The 13,093-nt window shown below is 51.6% G+C and overlaps 24 non-coding genes across 24 annotated transcripts; 10 read left to right on the top strand and 14 right to left on the bottom strand.

Annotated features, from left to right (window-relative positions):
• Nucleotides 1-399: 399 nt before the first annotated feature.
• Nucleotides 400-471, bottom strand: trnae-cuc. The gene has a single exon. It is a non-coding gene; the product is annotated as a tRNA-Glu (tRNA).
• A 131-nt stretch (nt 472-602) lies between these two features.
• Nucleotides 603-674, bottom strand: trnae-uuc. The gene has a single exon. It is a non-coding gene; the product is annotated as a tRNA-Glu (tRNA).
• Nucleotides 675-1,510: 836 nt separating this feature from the next.
• Nucleotides 1,511-1,582, bottom strand: trnae-cuc. Its single transcript has one exon. It is a non-coding gene; the product is annotated as a tRNA-Glu (tRNA).
• A 502-nt stretch (nt 1,583-2,084) lies between these two features.
• Nucleotides 2,085-2,166, top strand: trnas-aga. The gene has a single exon. It is a non-coding gene; the product is annotated as a tRNA-Ser (tRNA).
• A 231-nt stretch (nt 2,167-2,397) lies between these two features.
• Nucleotides 2,398-2,469, top strand: trnag-ccc. The gene has a single exon. It is a non-coding gene; the product is annotated as a tRNA-Gly (tRNA).
• Nucleotides 2,470-2,994: 525 nt separating this feature from the next.
• trnae-cuc lies at nt 2,995-3,066 on the bottom strand. The gene has a single exon. It is a non-coding gene; the product is annotated as a tRNA-Glu (tRNA).
• Nucleotides 3,067-3,197: 131 nt separating this feature from the next.
• Nucleotides 3,198-3,269, bottom strand: trnae-uuc. Its single transcript has one exon. It is a non-coding gene; the product is annotated as a tRNA-Glu (tRNA).
• An 836-nt stretch (nt 3,270-4,105) lies between these two features.
• Nucleotides 4,106-4,177, bottom strand: trnae-cuc. The gene has a single exon. It is a non-coding gene; the product is annotated as a tRNA-Glu (tRNA).
• A 502-nt stretch (nt 4,178-4,679) lies between these two features.
• Nucleotides 4,680-4,761, top strand: trnas-aga. The gene has a single exon. It is a non-coding gene; the product is annotated as a tRNA-Ser (tRNA).
• Nucleotides 4,762-4,992: 231 nt separating this feature from the next.
• trnag-ccc lies at nt 4,993-5,064 on the top strand. The gene has a single exon. It is a non-coding gene; the product is annotated as a tRNA-Gly (tRNA).
• A 725-nt stretch (nt 5,065-5,789) lies between these two features.
• trnae-uuc lies at nt 5,790-5,861 on the bottom strand. Its single transcript has one exon. It is a non-coding gene; the product is annotated as a tRNA-Glu (tRNA).
• Nucleotides 5,862-6,741: 880 nt separating this feature from the next.
• trnae-cuc lies at nt 6,742-6,813 on the bottom strand. Its single transcript has one exon. It is a non-coding gene; the product is annotated as a tRNA-Glu (tRNA).
• A 503-nt stretch (nt 6,814-7,316) lies between these two features.
• Nucleotides 7,317-7,398, top strand: trnas-aga. The gene has a single exon. It is a non-coding gene; the product is annotated as a tRNA-Ser (tRNA).
• A 231-nt stretch (nt 7,399-7,629) lies between these two features.
• On the top strand, nt 7,630-7,701 carry trnag-ccc. Its single transcript has one exon. It is a non-coding gene; the product is annotated as a tRNA-Gly (tRNA).
• A 525-nt stretch (nt 7,702-8,226) lies between these two features.
• On the bottom strand, nt 8,227-8,298 carry trnae-cuc. The gene has a single exon. It is a non-coding gene; the product is annotated as a tRNA-Glu (tRNA).
• A 131-nt stretch (nt 8,299-8,429) lies between these two features.
• Nucleotides 8,430-8,501, bottom strand: trnae-uuc. Its single transcript has one exon. It is a non-coding gene; the product is annotated as a tRNA-Glu (tRNA).
• An 880-nt stretch (nt 8,502-9,381) lies between these two features.
• trnae-cuc lies at nt 9,382-9,453 on the bottom strand. The gene has a single exon. It is a non-coding gene; the product is annotated as a tRNA-Glu (tRNA).
• A 502-nt stretch (nt 9,454-9,955) lies between these two features.
• On the top strand, nt 9,956-10,037 carry trnas-aga. The gene has a single exon. It is a non-coding gene; the product is annotated as a tRNA-Ser (tRNA).
• A 231-nt stretch (nt 10,038-10,268) lies between these two features.
• trnag-ccc lies at nt 10,269-10,340 on the top strand. Its single transcript has one exon. It is a non-coding gene; the product is annotated as a tRNA-Gly (tRNA).
• Nucleotides 10,341-10,865: 525 nt separating this feature from the next.
• On the bottom strand, nt 10,866-10,937 carry trnae-cuc. Its single transcript has one exon. It is a non-coding gene; the product is annotated as a tRNA-Glu (tRNA).
• Nucleotides 10,938-11,068: 131 nt separating this feature from the next.
• Nucleotides 11,069-11,140, bottom strand: trnae-uuc. Its single transcript has one exon. It is a non-coding gene; the product is annotated as a tRNA-Glu (tRNA).
• An 880-nt stretch (nt 11,141-12,020) lies between these two features.
• On the bottom strand, nt 12,021-12,092 carry trnae-cuc. Its single transcript has one exon. It is a non-coding gene; the product is annotated as a tRNA-Glu (tRNA).
• Nucleotides 12,093-12,594: 502 nt separating this feature from the next.
• On the top strand, nt 12,595-12,676 carry trnas-aga. Its single transcript has one exon. It is a non-coding gene; the product is annotated as a tRNA-Ser (tRNA).
• Nucleotides 12,677-12,907: 231 nt separating this feature from the next.
• On the top strand, nt 12,908-12,979 carry trnag-ccc. Its single transcript has one exon. It is a non-coding gene; the product is annotated as a tRNA-Gly (tRNA).
• Nucleotides 12,980-13,093: the final 114 nt, after the last annotated feature.

Below are 13,093 nucleotides of genomic sequence, written 5' to 3' on the forward strand. Positions count from 1 at the left end.
GTTGTGTTTCGGTAAGTACTTGCCACGGTTGTGATGGTGGCTGCTTCCCGCCAAGCTGATGGGGTTCAAAGTCCTGTCCGATCCACAGGGACTCGGGCACCTCCTAGGTCGCTGATTGCACGCCTTTCACTTTTCGGGGGAAACCTCTATCCATCTTCTGTGTACGTACAGTTATTCCTCATCAGATGGGGATTGGATGGTGCCTTGGGAGGTCACACACAAGTGCCTGATAGTGGTAAGACCAGCTTTCCTGACTGGGAATCGAGCCCGGGCCGCGGCGGTGAGAGTGCCCAGTACTCGCCACTGGACCTTCAGGGAGCCATACACTGATCACCGCTAACAAACTAAACGACTGGCATCGCTATTGTCGCAGCCGACTCACCTCATGCCATTCCTGCGTTCCCTGACCGGGAATCGAACCCGGGCCGCGGCGGTGAGAGCGCCGAATCCTAGCCACTAGACCACCAGGGATCCATGAGCGTGGGGAGGGATGGAGCAAAAAGTAAATCAAACACTGATCACCCACTTCCAAATTTGGCTTGTTTGACTAAATTACTTGCGCGGCTATACAGGCAACCGACTCATCCTATGCCACGCCAGCATTCCCTGACCGGGAATCGAACCCGGGCCGCGGCGGTGAAAGCGCCGAATCCTAGCCACTAGACCATCAGGGAACGTCGTGCCTATACCTGGAGGAAACAAAAGCGTTTCAAACAATTGTCATCCTTTCCAAAAGTTTGCCCTTTTTGTCTCGGTGACTGAACCTTCTAATAAACAGGCAATTCATCTTACTTTAAATGAGATGAAGTGCTGTGCCGCGTTCATCACGTGTGCTGGCATCGCAATGGGGCTTTTCATGGCATCTGTGGTGTCGTGGCGGGCATAGCCGCTTCCCAAGCAGTTACCCGGCCCGGGGGTTCGATTCCCGGCCAAGGCGCGATCCGAAAAGTCTGCTGCACCGTCGGGTCGTACTCCGAGTAGCGTGAAGTTCTTTTAAACCAGTTGTAGTACAGTGTTTGAAAATTGTGGAAAACGCTGCCAGGCTTGTAATGAAAATCGACAGGTTGTGTTTCAGTAAATACCTGCCGCAGTTATGACGGTGGCTGCCTCCCGCCAAGCGGCTCGGGTTCAAACTCCTGGCCTTTCACTTTTCAGGGGAAACCTCTATCCATCTTCCGTGCGTGTACAGTTATTCCTCATCAGGGTCACTGGGGTGGATCAGAGACGGGTACTGAATCCCGCCTTGGGAGAAATTGAGAGAAGCAGGCTCTGTGGAGATAACAGGTGCATCATAGTGGTAAGACCAGCTTCCCTGACTGGGAATACAGCCCCGGCCGCGGCGGCGAGAGTGCCAAATACTAGCCACCAGAGCGTTTGGGAGCTGTGAAGGTGAGAAAGGATGACGCAAAGGGAAATCAAAGACTGATCACCCTCGACAAAATTGGGCTGGTTTGATTAAATTACTGGCATCGCTATATAGGCAGCCAACTCACGTCATGCCTCCTCAGCTTTCCCTGACCGGGAATCGAACCCGGGCCGCGGCGGTGAGAGCGCCGAATCCTAGCCACTAGACCATCAGGGAGCCGCTTACCCCCAACTGGAGGAAACAGACCTGGATCAAACAATTGTCGCCCTCTCCCAAACTTTGCCTTTTTTGTCTCAGTGACTGAACTTTCTAATAAGCAGGCAATTCATCGTATTTTAAATAGCCCTTATGTGTGACAGCCCACTTGATTGGGCTTGATGACAAACTGCATTTTCTCTGCTGTGAACGACAAGAAGCACTCGCAGGCTCTTTGCGTCAAGCTATCAACCACACTAGATTTGAGAATTCCCTGATTTTACACAGACAGACAGATTAGGTCATGTTAGATCAAAACTTGTGCTCGTGGAAAAGACCTTTCACAGGGTTCAAATCTAGCGGCAGTCCTGCTTAACATGTTTGTGGCTGATATTTTCATGCGTGCAAGTTATGGTTGCTCTCATATTCACAGCAGCCTGTTTAATCCAATTGGGCTGACACTGTAAACATGGTCCTTTAAAATCTGTAATGTTGCCTCAACCCTTTGAAAAGCGGAGGGGAGGTAGTTGTGGCCGAGTGGTCAAGGCGATGGACTAGAAATCCATTGGGGTTTCCCCGCGCAGGTTCGAATCCTGCCAACTACGGAGGCCTCAACCTTTATCCGTTCCTTCCGTCATCAGATGGGCGTGCGCTCTTAAGGTGATGAACTGAACCAAAACGTGTGTGCTGCGCGGCTTTTGAAAACTGCTGAAATGGAGGAGGGCAGTGCTTGCAAATGGCATTCTGGACTCACAAATAGTCGACTTTCTGAACTTCAGTGCACGTGCTGTTGCGTCTCCATCGTGTGTGCTGGCATTGCAAAGGGGCTTCCCATGGCATTGGTGGTATAGTGGCGAGCATAGCTGCTTCCCAAGCAGTTGACCCGGGTTCGATTCCCGGCCAATGCATGATCTGAAAAGTCTGCAGAACAGTCAGCTTGTCTTCAGGAGCAATGTGAAGCTGTGTTAAATCACTCGCAGTGCGGTCTTTCAAAAGCGTGGAAAACGACGCGAGGCTTGTATGAAAACGGACATGTTGTGTTTCGGTAAGTACTTGCCACGGTTGTGATGGTGGCTGCTTCCCGCCAAGCTGATGGGGTTCAAAGTCCTGTCCGATCCACAGGGACTCGGGCACCTCCTAGGTCGCTGATTGCACGCCTTTCACTTTTCGGGGGAAACCTCTATCCATCTTCTGTGTACGTACAGTTATTCCTCATCAGATGGGGATTGGATGGTGCCTTGGGAGGTCACACACAAGTGCCTGATAGTGGTAAGACCAGCTTTCCTGACTGGGAATCGAGCCCGGGCCGCGGCGGTGAGAGTGCCCAGTACTCGCCACTGGACCTTCAGGGAGCCATACACTGATCACCGCTAACAAACTAAACGACTGGCATCGCTATTGTCGCAGCCGACTCACCTCATGCCATTCCTGCGTTCCCTGACCGGGAATCGAACCCGGGCCGCGGCGGTGAGAGCGCCGAATCCTAGCCACTAGACCACCAGGGATCCATGAGCGTGGGGAGGGATGGAGCAAAAAGTAAATCAAACACTGATCACCCACTTCCAAATTTGGCTTGTTTGACTAAATTACTTGCGCGGCTATACAGGCAACCGACTCATCCTATGCCACGCCAGCATTCCCTGACCGGGAATCGAACCCGGGCCGCGGCGGTGAAAGCGCCGAATCCTAGCCACTAGACCATCAGGGAACGTCGTGCCTATACCTGGAGGAAACAAAAGCGTTTCAAACAATTGTCATCCTTTCCAAAAGTTTGCCCTTTTTGTCTCGGTGACTGAACCTTCTAATAAACAGGCAATTCATCTTACTTTAAATGAGATGAAGTGCTGTGCCGCGTTCATCACGTGTGCTGGCATCGCAATGGGGCTTTTCATGGCATCTGTGGTGTCGTGGCGGGCATAGCCGCTTCCCAAGCAGTTACCCGGCCCGGGGGTTCGATTCCCGGCCAAGGCGCGATCCGAAAAGTCTGCTGCACCGTCGGGTCGTACTCCGAGTAGCGTGAAGTTCTTTTAAACCAGTTGTAGTACAGTGTTTGAAAATTGTGGAAAACGCTGCCAGGCTTGTAATGAAAATCGACAGGTTGTGTTTCAGTAAATACCTGCCGCAGTTATGACGGTGGCTGCCTCCCGCCAAGCGGCTCGGGTTCAAACTCCTGGCCTTTCACTTTTCAGGGGAAACCTCTATCCATCTTCCGTGCGTGTACAGTTATTCCTCATCAGGGTCACTGGGGTGGATCAGAGACGGGTACTGAATCCCGCCTTGGGAGAAATTGAGAGAAGCAGGCTCTGTGGAGATAACAGGTGCATCATAGTGGTAAGACCAGCTTCCCTGACTGGGAATACAGCCCCGGCCGCGGCGGCGAGAGTGCCAAATACTAGCCACCAGAGCGTTTGGGAGCTGTGAAGGTGAGAAAGGATGACGCAAAGGGAAATCAAAGACTGATCACCCTCGACAAAATTGGGCTGGTTTGATTAAATTACTGGCATCGCTATATAGGCAGCCAACTCACGTCATGCCTCCTCAGCTTTCCCTGACCGGGAATCGAACCCGGGCCGCGGCGGTGAGAGCGCCGAATCCTAGCCACTAGACCATCAGGGAGCCGCTTACCCCCAACTGGAGGAAACAGACCTGGATCAAACAATTGTCGCCCTCTCCCAAACTTTGCCTTTTTTGTCTCAGTGACTGAACTTTCTAATAAGCAGGCAATTCATCGTATTTTAAATAGCCCTTATGTGTGACAGCCCACTTGATTGGGCTTGATGACAAACTGCATTTTCTCTGCTGTGAACGACAAGAAGCACTCGCAGGCTCTTTGCGTCAAGCTATCAACCACACTAGATTTGAGAATTCCCTGATTTTACACAGACAGACAGATTAGGTCATGTTAGATCAAAACTTGTGCTCGTGGAAAAGACCTTTCACAGGGTTCAAATCTAGCGGCAGTCCTGCTTAACATGTTTGTGGCTGATATTTTCATGCGTGCAAGTTATGGTTGCTCTCATATTCACAGCAGCCTGTTTAATCCAATTGGGCTGACACTGTAAACATGGTCCTTTAAAATCTGTAATGTTGCCTCAACCCTTTGAAAAGCGGAGGGGAGGTAGTTGTGGCCGAGTGGTCAAGGCGATGGACTAGAAATCCATTGGGGTTTCCCCGCGCAGGTTCGAATCCTGCCAACTACGGAGGCCTCAACCTTTATCCGTTCCTTCCGTCATCAGATGGGCGTGCGCTCTTAAGGTGATGAACTGAACCAAAACGTGTGTGCTGCGCGGCTTTTGAAAACTGCTGAAATGGAGGAGGGCAGTGCTTGCAAATGGCATTCTGGACTCACAAATAGTCGACTTTCTGAACTTCAGTGCACGTGCTGTTGCGTCTCCATCGTGTGTGCTGGCATTGCAAAGGGGCTTCCCATGGCATTGGTGGTATAGTGGCGAGCATAGCTGCTTCCCAAGCAGTTGACCCGGGTTCGATTCCCGGCCAATGCATGATCTGAAAAGTCTGCAGAACAGTCAGCTTGTCTTCAGGAGCAATGTGAAGCTGTGTTAAATCACTCGCAGTGCGGTCTTTCAAAAGCGTGGAAAACGACGCGAGGCTTGTATGAAAACGGACATGTTGTGTTTCGGTAAGTACTTGCCACGGTTGTGATGGTGGCTGCTTCCCGCCAAGCTGATGGGGTTCAAAGTCCTGTCCGATCCACAGGGACTCGGGCACCTCCTAGGTCGCTGATTGCACGCCTTTCACTTTTCGGGGGAAACCTCTATCCATCTTCTGTGTACGTACAGTTATTCCTCATCAGATGGGGATTGGATGGTGCCTTGGGAGGTCACACACAAGTGCCTGATAGTGGTAAGACCAGCTTTCCTGACTGGGAATCGAGCCCGGGCCGCGGCGGTGAGAGTGCCCAGTACTCGCCACTGGACCTTCAGGGAGCCATACACTGATCACCGCTAACAAACTAAACGACTGGCATCGCTATTGTCGCAGCCGACTCACCTCATGCCATTCCTGCGTTCCCTGACCGGGAATCGAACCCGGGCCGCGGCGAGAGCGCCGAATCCTAGCCACTAGACCACCAGGGATCCATGAGCGTGGGGAGGGATGGAGCAAAAAGTAAATCAAACACTGATCACCCACTTCCAAATTTGGCTTGTTTGACTAAATTACTTGCGCGGCTATACAGGCAACCGACTCATCCTATGCCACGCCAGCATTCCCTGACCGGGAATCGAACCCGGGCCGCGGCGGTGAAAGCGCCGAATCCTAGCCACTAGACCATCAGGGAACGTCGTGCCTATACCTGGAGGAAACAAAAGCGTTTCAAACAATTGTCATCCTTTCCAAAAGTTTGCCCTTTTTGTCTCGGTGACTGAACCTTCTAATAAACAGGCAATTCATCTTACTTTAAATGAGATGAAGTGCTGTGCCGCGTTCATCACGTGTGCTGGCATCGCAATGGGGCTTTTCATGGCATCTGTGGTGTCGTGGCGGGCATAGCCGCTTCCCAAGCAGTTACCCGGCCCGGGGGTTCGATTCCCGGCCAAGGCGCGATCCGAAAAGTCTGCTGCACCGTCGGGTCGTACTCCGAGTAGCGTGAAGTTCTTTTAAACCAGTTGTAGTACAGTGTTTGAAAATTGTGGAAAACGCTGCCAGGCTTGTAATGAAAATCGACAGGTTGTGTTTCAGTAAATACCTGCCGCAGTTATGACGGTGGCTGCCTCCCGCCAAGCGGCTCGGGTTCAAACTCCTGGCCAATCACAGGAACTGGGGCTTCACGTAGGTCGCTGATTACGCGTCTTTCACTTTTCAGGGGAAACCTCTATCCATCTTCCGTGCGCGTACAGTTATTCCTCATCAGGGTCACTGGGGTGGATCAGAGACGGGTACTGAATCCCGCCTTGGGAGAAATTGAGAGAAGCAGGCTCTGTGGAGATAACAGGTGCATCATAGTGGTAAGACCAGCTTCCCTGACTGGGAATACAGCCCCGGCCGCGGCGGCGAGAGTGCCAAATACTAGCCACCAGAGCGTTTGGGAGCCGTGAAGGTGAGAAAGGATGACGCAAAGGGAAATCAAAGACTGATCACCCTCGACAAAATTGGGCTGGTTTGATTAAATTACTGGCATCGCTATATAGGCAGCCAACTCACGTCATGCCTCCTCAGCTTTCCCTGACCGGGAATCGAACCCGGGCCGCGGCGGTGAGAGCGCCGAATCCTAGCCACTAGACCATCAGGGAGCCGCTTACCCCCAACTGGAGGAAACAGACCTGGATCAAACAATTGTCGCCCTCTCCCAAACTTTGCCTTTTTTGTCTCAGTGACTGAACTTTCTAATAAGCAGGCAATTCATCGTATTTTAAATAGCCCTTATGTGTGACAGCCCACTTGATTGGGCTTGATGACAAACTGCATTTTCTCTGCTGTGAACGACAAGAAGCACTCGCAGGCTCTTTGCGTCAAGCTATCAACCACACTAGATTTGAGAATTCCCTGATTTTACACAGACAGACAGATTAGGTCATGTTAGATCAAAACTTGTGCTCGTGGAAAAGACCTTTCACAGGGTTCAAATCTAGCGGCAGTCCTGCTTAACATGTTTGTGGCTGATATTTTCATGCGTGCAAGTTATGGTTGCTCTCATATTCACAGCAGCCTGTTTAATCCAATTGGGCTGACACTGTAAACATGGTCCTTTAAAATCTGTAATGTTGCCTCAACCCTTTGAAAAAGCGGAGGGGAGGTAGTTGTGGCCGAGTGGTCAAGGCGATGGACTAGAAATCCATTGGGGTTTCCCCGCGCAGGTTCGAATCCTGCCAACTACGGAGGCCTCAACCTTTATCCGTTCCTTCCGTCATCAGATGGGCGTGCGCTCTTAAGGTGATGAACTGAACCAAAACGTGTGTGCTGCGCGGCTTTTGAAAACTGCTGAAATGGAGGAGGGCAGTGCTTGCAAATGGCATTCTGGACTCACAAATAGTCGACTTTCTGAACTTCAGTGCACGTGCTGTTGCGTCTCCATCGTGTGTGCTGGCATTGCAAAGGGGCTTCCCATGGCATTGGTGGTATAGTGGCGAGCATAGCTGCTTCCCAAGCAGTTGACCCGGGTTCGATTCCCGGCCAATGCATGATCTGAAAAGTCTGCAGAACAGTCAGCTTGTCTTCAGGAGCAATGTGAAGCTGTGTTAAATCACTCGCAGTGCGGTCTTTCAAAAGCGTGGAAAACGACGCGAGGCTTGTATGAAAACGGACATGTTGTGTTTCGGTAAGTACTTGCCACGGTTGTGATGGTGGCTGCTTCCCGCCAAGCTGATGGGGTTCAAAGTCCTGTCCGATCCACAGGGACTCGGGCACCTCCTAGGTCGCTGATTGCACGCCTTTCACTTTTCGGGGGAAACCTCTATCCATCTTCTGTGTACGTACAGTTATTCCTCATCAGATGGGGATTGGATGGTGCCTTGGGAGGTCACACACAAGTGCCTGATAGTGGTAAGACCAGCTTTCCTGACTGGGAATCGAGCCCGGGCCGCGGCGGTGAGAGTGCCCAGTACTCGCCACTGGACCTTCAGGGAGCCATACACTGATCACCGCTAACAAACTAAACGACTGGCATCGCTATTGTCGCAGCCGACTCACCTCATGCCATTCCTGCGTTCCCTGACCGGGAATCGAACCCGGGCCGCGGCGGTGAGAGCGCCGAATCCTAGCCACTAGACCACCAGGGATCCATGAGCGTGGGGAGGGATGGAGCAAAAAGTAAATCAAACACTGACCACCCACTTCCAAATTTGGCTTGTTTGACTAAATTACTTGCACGGCTATACAGGCAACCGACTCATCCTATGCCACGCCAGCATTCCCTGACCGGGAATCGAACCCGGGCCGCGGCGGTGAAAGCGCCGAATCCTAGCCACTAGACCATCAGGGAACGTCGTGCCTATACCTGGAGGAAACAAAAGCGTTTCAAACAATTGTCATCCTTTCCAAAAGTTTGCCCTTTTTGTCTCGGTGACTGAACCTTCTAATAAACAGGCAATTCATCTTACTTTAAATGAGATGAAGTGCTGTGCCGCGTTCATCACGTGTGCTGGCATCGCAATGGGGCTTTTCATGGCATCTGTGGTGTCGTGGCGGGCATAGCCGCTTCCCAAGCAGTTACCCGGCCCGGGGGTTCGATTCCCGGCCAAGGCGCGATCCGAAAAGTCTGCTGCACCGTCGGGTCGTACTCCGAGTAGCGTGAAGTTCTTTTAAACCAGTTGTAGTACAGTGTTTGAAAATTGTGGAAAACGCTGCCAGGCTTGTAATGAAAATCGACAGGTTGTGTTTCAGTAAATACCTGCCGCAGTTATGACGGTGGCTGCCTCCCGCCAAGCGGCTCGGGTTCAAACTCCTGGCCAATCACAGGAACTGGGGCTTCACGTAGGTCGCTGATTACGCGTCTTTCACTTTTCAGGGGAAACCTCTATCCATCTTCCGTGCGCGTACAGTTATTCCTCATCAGGGTCACTGGGGTGGATCAGAGACGGGTACTGAATCCCGCCTTGGGAGAAATTGAGAGAAGCAGGCTCTGTGGAGATAACAGGTGCATCATAGTGGTAAGACCAGCTTCCCTGACTGGGAATACAGCCCCGGCCGCGGCGGCGAGAGTGCCAAATACTAGCCACCAGAGCGTTTGGGAGCCGTGAAGGTGAGAAAGGATGACGCAAAGGGAAATCAAAGACTGATCACCCTCGACAAAATTGGGCTGGTTTGATTAAATTACTGGCATCGCTATATAGGCAGCCAACTCACGTCATGCCTCCTCAGCTTTCCCTGACCGGGAATCGAACCCGGGCCGCGGCGGTGAGAGCGCCGAATCCTAGCCACTAGACCATCAGGGAGCCGCTTACCCCCAACTGGAGGAAACAGACCTGGATCAAACAATTGTCGCCCTCTCCCAAACTTTGCCTTTTTTGTCTCAGTGACTGAACTTTCTAATAAGCAGGCAATTCATCGTATTTTAAATAGCCCTTATGTGTGACAGCCCACTTGATTGGGCTTGATGACAAACTGCATTTTCTCTGCTGTGAACGACAAGAAGCACTCGCAGGCTCTTTGCGTCAAGCTATCAACCACACTAGATTTGAGAATTCCCTGATTTTACACAGACAGACAGATTAGGTCATGTTAGATCAAAACTTGTGCTCGTGGAAAAGACCTTTCACAGGGTTCAAATCTAGCGGCAGTCCTGCTTAACATGTTTGTGGCTGATATTTTCATGCGTGCAAGTTATGGTTGCTCTCATATTCACAGCAGCCTGTTTAATCCAATTGGGCTGACACTGTAAACATGGTCCTTTAAAATCTGTAATGTTGCCTCAACCCTTTGAAAAGCGGAGGGGAGGTAGTTGTGGCCGAGTGGTCAAGGCGATGGACTAGAAATCCATTGGGGTTTCCCCGCGCAGGTTCGAATCCTGCCAACTACGGAGGCCTCAACCTTTATCCGTTCCTTCCGTCATCAGATGGGCGTGCGCTCTTAAGGTGATGAACTGAACCAAAACGTGTGTGCTGCGCGGCTTTTGAAAACTGCTGAAATGGAGGAGGGCAGTGCTTGCAAATGGCATTCTGGACTCACAAATAGTCGACTTTCTGAACTTCAGTGCACGTGCTGTTGCATCTCCATCGTGTGTGCTGGCATTGCAAAGGGGCTTCCCATGGCATTGGTGGTATAGTGGCGAGCATAGCTGCTTCCCAAGCAGTTGACCCGGGTTCGATTCCCGGCCAATGCATGATCTGAAAAGTCTGCAGAACAGTCAGCTTGTCTTCAGGAGCAATGTGAAGCTGTGTTAAATCACTCGCAGTGCGGTCTTTCAAAAGCGTGGAAAACGACGCGAGGCTTGTATGAAAACGGACATGTTGTGTTTCGGTAAGTACTTGCCACGGTTGTGATGGTGGCTGCTTCCCGCCAAGCTGATGGGGTTCAAAGTCCTGTCCGATCCACAGGGACTCGGGCACCTCCTAGGTCGCTGATTGCACGCCTTTCACTTTTCGGGGGAAACCTCTATCCATCTTCTGTGTACGTACAGTTATTCCTCATCAGATGGGGATTGGATGGTGCCTTGGGAGGTCACACACAAGTGCCTGATAGTGGTAAGACCAGCTTTCCTGACTGGGAATCGAGCCCGGGCCGCGGCGGTGAGAGTGCCCAGTACTCGCCACTGGACCTTCAGGGAGCCATACACTGATCACCGCTAACAAACTAAACGACTGGCATCGCTATTGTCGCAGCCGACTCACCTCATGCCATTCCTGCGTTCCCTGACCGGGAATCGAACCCGGGCCGCGGCGGTGAGAGCGCCGAATCCTAGCCACTAGACCACCAGGGATCCATGAGCGTGGGGAGGGATGGAGCAAAAAGTAAATCAAACACTGACCACCCACTTCCAAATTTGGCTTGTTTGACTAAATTACTTGCACGGCTATACAGGCAACCGACTCATCCTATGCCACGCCAGCATTCCCTGACCGGGAATCGAACCCGGGCCGCGGCGGTGAAAGCGCCGAATCCTAGCCACTAGACCATCAGGGAACGTCGTGCCTATACCTGGAGGAAACAAAAGCGTTTCAAACAATTGTCATCCTTTCCAAAAGTTTGCCCTTTTTGTCTCGGTGACTGAACCTTCTAATAAACAGGCAATTCATCTTACTTTAAATGAGATGAAGTGCTGTGCCGCGTTCATCACGTGTGCTGGCATCGCAATGGGGCTTTTCATGGCATCTGTGGTGTCGTGGCGGGCATAGCCGCTTCCCAAGCAGTTACCCGGCCCGGGGGTTCGATTCCCGGCCAAGGCGCGATCCGAAAAGTCTGCTGCACCGTCGGGTCGTACTCCGAGTAGCGTGAAGTTCTTTTAAACCAGTTGTAGTACAGTGTTTGAAAATTGTGGAAAACGCTGCCAGGCTTGTAATGAAAATCGACAGGTTGTGTTTCAGTAAATACCTGCCGCAGTTATGACGGTGGCTGCCTCCCGCCAAGCGGCTCGGGTTCAAACTCCTGGCCAATCACAGGAACTGGGGCTTCACGTAGGTCGCTGATTACGCGTCTTTCACTTTTCAGGGGAAACCTCTATCCATCTTCCGTGCGCGTACAGTTATTCCTCATCAGGGTCACTGGGGTGGATCAGAGACGGGTACTGAATCCCGCCTTGGGAGAAATTGAGAGAAGCAGGCTCTGTGGAGATAACAGGTGCATCATAGTGGTAAGACCAGCTTCCCTGACTGGGAATACAGCCCCGGCCGCGGCGGCGAGAGTGCCAAATACTAGCCACCAGAGCGTTTGGGAGCCGTGAAGGTGAGAAAGGATGACGCAAAGGGAAATCAAAGACTGATCACCCTCGACAAAATTGGGCTGGTTTGATTAAATTACTGGCATCGCTATATAGGCAGCCAACTCACGTCATGCCTCCTCAGCTTTCCCTGACCGGGAATCGAACCCGGGCCGCGGCGGTGAGAGCGCCGAATCCTAGCCACTAGACCATCAGGGAGCCGCTTACCCCCAACTGGAGGAAACAGACCTGGATCAAACAATTGTCGCCCTCTCCCAAACTTTGCCTTTTTTGTCTCAGTGACTGAACTTTCTAATAAGCAGGCAATTCATCGTATTTTAAATAGCCCTTATGTGTGACAGCCCACTTGATTGGGCTTGATGACAAACTGCATTTTCTCTGCTGTGAACGACAAGAAGCACTCGCAGGCTCTTTGCGTCAAGCTATCAACCACACTAGATTTGAGAATTCCCTGATTTTACACAGACAGACAGATTAGGTCATGTTAGATCAAAACTTGTGCTCGTGGAAAAGACCTTTCACAGGGTTCAAATCTAGCGGCAGTCCTGCTTAACATGTTTGTGGCTGATATTTTCATGCGTGCAAGTTATGGTTGCTCTCATATTCACAGCAGCCTGTTTAATCCAATTGGGCTGACACTGTAAACATGGTCCTTTAAAATCTGTAATGTTGCCTCAACCCTTTGAAAAGCGGAGGGGAGGTTGTTGTGGCCGAGTGGTCAAGGCGATGGACTAGAAATCCATTGGGGTTTCCCCGCGCAGGTTCGAATCCTGCCAACTACGGAGGCCTCAACCTTTATCCGCTCCTTCCGTCATCAGATGGGCGTGCGCTCTTAAGGTGATGAACTGAACCAAAACGTGTGTGCTGCGCGGCTTTTGAAAACTGCTGAAATGGAGGAGGGCAGTGCTTGCAAATGGCATTCTGGACTCACAAATAGTCGACTTTCTGAACTTCAGTGCACGTGCTGTTGCGTCTCCATCGTGTGTGCTGGCATTGCAAAGGGGCTTCCCATGGCATTGGTGGTATAGTGGCGAGCATAGCTGCTTCCCAAGCAGTTGACCCGGGTTCGATTCCCGGCCAATGCATGATCTGAAAAGTCTGCAGAACAGTCAGCTTGTCTTCAGGAGCAATGTGAAGCTGTGTTAAATCACTCGCAGTGCGGTCTTTCAAAAGCGTGGAAAACGACGCGAGGCTTGTAT

This window comes from Thunnus maccoyii, chromosome 23 (assembly GCF_910596095.1).
Source record: "Thunnus maccoyii chromosome 23, fThuMac1.1, whole genome shotgun sequence".
NCBI classification, from domain to species: Eukaryota; Metazoa; Chordata; class Actinopteri; order Scombriformes; family Scombridae; genus Thunnus; species Thunnus maccoyii.